Here is a 4,425-nt window from a genome sequence, read left to right as displayed (position 1 = left end):
TTAACGTCGCTTATAGTTTCCCCTTAGCGACACTACTTTCGCCTTATGGTACTGTTTTTAACCACTTCATTGTTTTAGTTTCCCCCTATGGATACTTCTAAGCTCCTAGTTCTGTCACATCTTGATTATGCCAATGCACTACCTGTTGCTACCATTGCTCCGATGCAAAGGTTACTGCACCAAGCGGCAAAATTAAATCGTAGAAAAGGTGGGTATAACAGTGCAACAAATGCTATGCGATCATTGCACAGGCTCCCGATGTATCATAGATGTCAATTCAAAATCCCAGTATGGTGTTCCCTTAAAGATTCTGCGCCATCTTACCTCGCGGATCTACTCACCGTACGAAATGTAGTTCGTAGTACCCGCTCAAGCGTCAGTGATGGCAATCTGACAATCCCATGCACCAGACGGAAGACGTTTGCAGACCGTTCGTTCCCTGTGGCCTGACCCAAAATTTGGAACAATTTGCCCTATAAAATTCATTTAGGCCTAAATGAAAACCCCTCGATCTATTAGTTTTAACTTTTGGAAGTGGTAGAAAAGATTGTTAATACTGTATTATGTTCAAGGGATCAAGGGATAAAAGATAACGAAGTCTATGAATTAGGTTCTAAAAGTACTCTTGGCTTAATTGGATACGTCATTCAAGGAGGCCGGTACATAATAATGTCACACCCATATATTATTATTATATATTATTATTACTAAGTATGCTCTCATTGCTGTATCTTTTACACACAAAAATTTTCGCAACATAACCATAGAATGTACTAATAAAAAGGACTGTATTCGTACATTTATTTAATTTTTTATAGAGCATTTATAATATGGTACTCTGAAAATAACACATCGCCCAACAATTCCATAAGTAGCCTACAAATATGATATATAAAAGCACAAAGCGTTAAAAAAAATCACGATTTTTTACTCTTGAAAAGAGATGACGACCCCTTTTATAGACATTTATAATAGATCAGTAACTTAATACATTACCAACATATTTAAATTACAAATACATTGAAACTTTATAAATGAATGAAGGACAGAAATGAATGATGTAAATCTATGCTTTTTGTTTATATACGTATATCATGATTTAATGTGAGTATGATCACCCGCATTAAATATTTTTAACTCATCCATAATTTCAGCGAATAATATTTTGTAAAACGTTGACGTTGGTGACATTTTATTTCGAAAGATATTAGAAATTGATCAATTTATGTCTAAACAAAGAATGATACTATTATGCAAACCTGCTGCTTGCCAGTATGCTTCTACAAAACAGAACTTTCTGATAAAATTAATTGACCAATTAATTCTTATTGCGTACAGACTTTATTAATATTCATTTTAATATGTATCAGAAGATTTAAGTAATCATTTGTAATACCAGATAGGCCTTTTAGCTGCCGGGACCGTATTTGCGTGGGCGTGCGTATGTGCTGTGTTTATAAATTATTCGTGTTTCTGTCAAAAGCAAATGATTAACCATTCTATAACGTATGTGTTATGTACGATAGGCCTCAATTATTTATAATAACTCTGCTAATAATATTAATAATAACATTCTAATTGATATAACGCCGCAAAACATGCGTTAATAAAATAAGTACGATATATATTGTATGTGCACTAATTGTATCCTATGATAATGTGCCAAAAAATGCTAAAGACAGCGTAATCTAGGTAATTCAATGTGGTTTTTTTTCTTTAGCCACTTCAAACTTTTTTTTTTTTTTAGAATTGTAAATTATACCTTTTGAGACAGATTTGCGTTACTGCAGAGTTGTGGGAATCAAGCTGGCAACATTATCTATACGTGTTTCACTACTTTGATCAACAATGTAATAAAATGTAGTATTTTTATTTTTTATCCTTTTTTTATAATCAAATTCAACGCCAGAATTTAATTTATAAACTCTTTCCAAAAATATAGGCCTAAATATTTTTTTTCCTTTTTTTTTATTTTTTTTTAATAGGCTTACTGTCAATGCCTGAAATTTAATGTGTTGATGAATGCTGATGAATTTACATAATACTGCAAAACCAGGAATATTCCACAAGGAGTTTAATATGGATACACCGTGTATGTAAGCATTAACAAACTTCTGATGTGGTTAGTACCACCACATGAGTGGATTTCTGTAAGCTCACTGTAGACTGTCTTAGTGCATATAGCTGGCTATGATTCAATATGAAGTGACTTACATTAGAATTAGGGAAATAACATGAAAGAAATATTAGAGAAAGATAGTTGAAAGAAGATTATAGTAATCAGTTTGTGAACCTTATTTATGCCATGATGATCAAGGCAGGGGAGGGGTGTAATTTTTTTTTTTTTTTTGAATCAAAATTTGATGGTGGGAATTAAAAAAAGTAACTTGGTTTTCAGATTTCTAGACCATTGAATAAAATAATATAGGCCTACTGAAGTTATCAACAAAATATGAGAGCAGCTAGCTCAGTTGGCTAAACTGGTGGTAGCAGCCACTGAGAGTGCGCTAAACCGTGGAGATCTCTTGGTCCCCCGGTTCGATTCCCATCTTTGCTTTCCTTTTGTGTTTCAGCTGGAGGGCTGAAATTTCAGTTTCAAAAGCGCATCGTTTTTTTAAAAAGAGACGTTTAAGCCGTTGGTCCCGTGTCCAAAATGGCACATGTCTACGTTAAAGTTCGCAGAATAAGGGGAAAATAGTAGGGGATTGTCTCCCGGTGTACTGCCCAATTCACGACCAGAAGGACCCCACTGAAATAAGTCTTAGGACTTTGTGGGTTATCCTTGGTGTGTATCACATCGAAGAAACCCGATTCAAGCCAATCCATATACACACTCATTGGGAGCACTCTCTGTTTTTTTAATCTAAAGCTTGAAATTGTGCCTAATTCTACTTCATGTACTAAATTTGATATTAAATTTGTTTAATCCCTGGGGATGCATCACTGATATTCGATATTATGTTAGAAATGTTTCATTATGTATCATTCGTTTGCATTTAGGAGAAAATGTAAACTGTGAATGTTATAAGATAAGATAACTTTTATTGTCCAACATTGCACTGGAAAGCCATTACCGGTACTTAAAATTACTGTAAAACTACGGGATAGGTAATAACAATTGGTAAGAATAAATGAAATTTTAAGATTACAGACTGAGATTTGGTGTTAAAATATGTTAAATAGAGAAAGGGCATAGGAAGTAATATTGAATTATTCATGCCTGACAACTTTCTCCAGTTTATTTGCGAACTGCTTGGCTGTTATAATAGAAAATGGAATCTAGTATGAAGGAGTTTCTATATCTGGAGTGACGGATTCGAGGTACACACAGCCTAACACCTGATCTACTCATTATTTTCGTTAATTTGAGATCTAGGCCTATATGCTTTTCGTACAATTCTCCAAATTGACGGTCAGTTCAACGCCGTCTCAAATAGACCGCTTAGCGGCTTTAACGATCTTTGAGAATTGGTTTTTATTTATTTTTGACATGTTGCCATAGACGCGCATTAAGTTGTAAATTTAAATACTTAGGATAATGGACTAATAAAATAAATGGAGAATAGTTCTATCTACGTTTTCTGAGAAATTACAGCCTTTGATTTGCTTTTCTTTGGGTTAATTTTGATTGCGCATTCCAGTTCAGTTTGTTATTAATAATTGTATCTAAATATTTATATTCTTCTACTTGTTCTACATTTTCACCATGCTAAGTGGCAGCAGGGCCGGTATCGGCCTCTTTGCGAAAGTCGATTATCGTCTCCTTAGTTTTGCTGATATTCAGTTTCAAATAATTATTATTGCATCATTTGACAAAACAATTAATTTCATTTAAGTACTACTCTTATTACCTTTTAGATAGCTAGTAATGACAGTGTCATCAGCATAATATTTGGTGATAGAACAACATTGGTTATTGCTTTTACAGTCACTTGTATACAATGAGAACAGAACTGGTGATTACAAACAACACTAAACGCACACATTTCATATCATCCATTTTAACAAGCTAAGGTCTGCCCCTTAGAAAATTAAGAATCCACTATAATAATTTTGCATTAACATTCTTATCTAATAATTTATTTATCGATGTCGTTGTCACTATTGCGTTGAATGCACTAGAAAAATCTATAAATGCTGACCGTACAAATGGTTTTGGTGTTTGCAAGTGTTTGATTATTCGGTCTAAGTATTTTCAACACCCATTTTGATCGAAACGCAAATTGCATATGTATCTATTCAGATACTTTCTTGATCCAAAAGTAACTTCATGACAATTCTTTCCAAACATTTTATTACGGTGGAGGTTTAGACCACTGGACGGAAGTCATTTATGGTTGCTACTTATAATTAACGAAGTTTTCCATATAACTGGAATGATTCCAGAGTATAGAATTGTTGAAAAATGTTAGAGAATACATCAGT

Source organism: Anneissia japonica, unplaced genomic scaffold, assembly GCF_011630105.1.
Source record: "Anneissia japonica isolate Jap-2015-1 unplaced genomic scaffold, ASM1163010v1 scaffold287948_len850469_cov200, whole genome shotgun sequence".
Lineage (NCBI taxonomy): Eukaryota > Metazoa > Echinodermata > Crinoidea > Comatulida > Comatulidae > Anneissia > Anneissia japonica.
Note: the sequence above shows the minus strand (reverse complement) of the source record.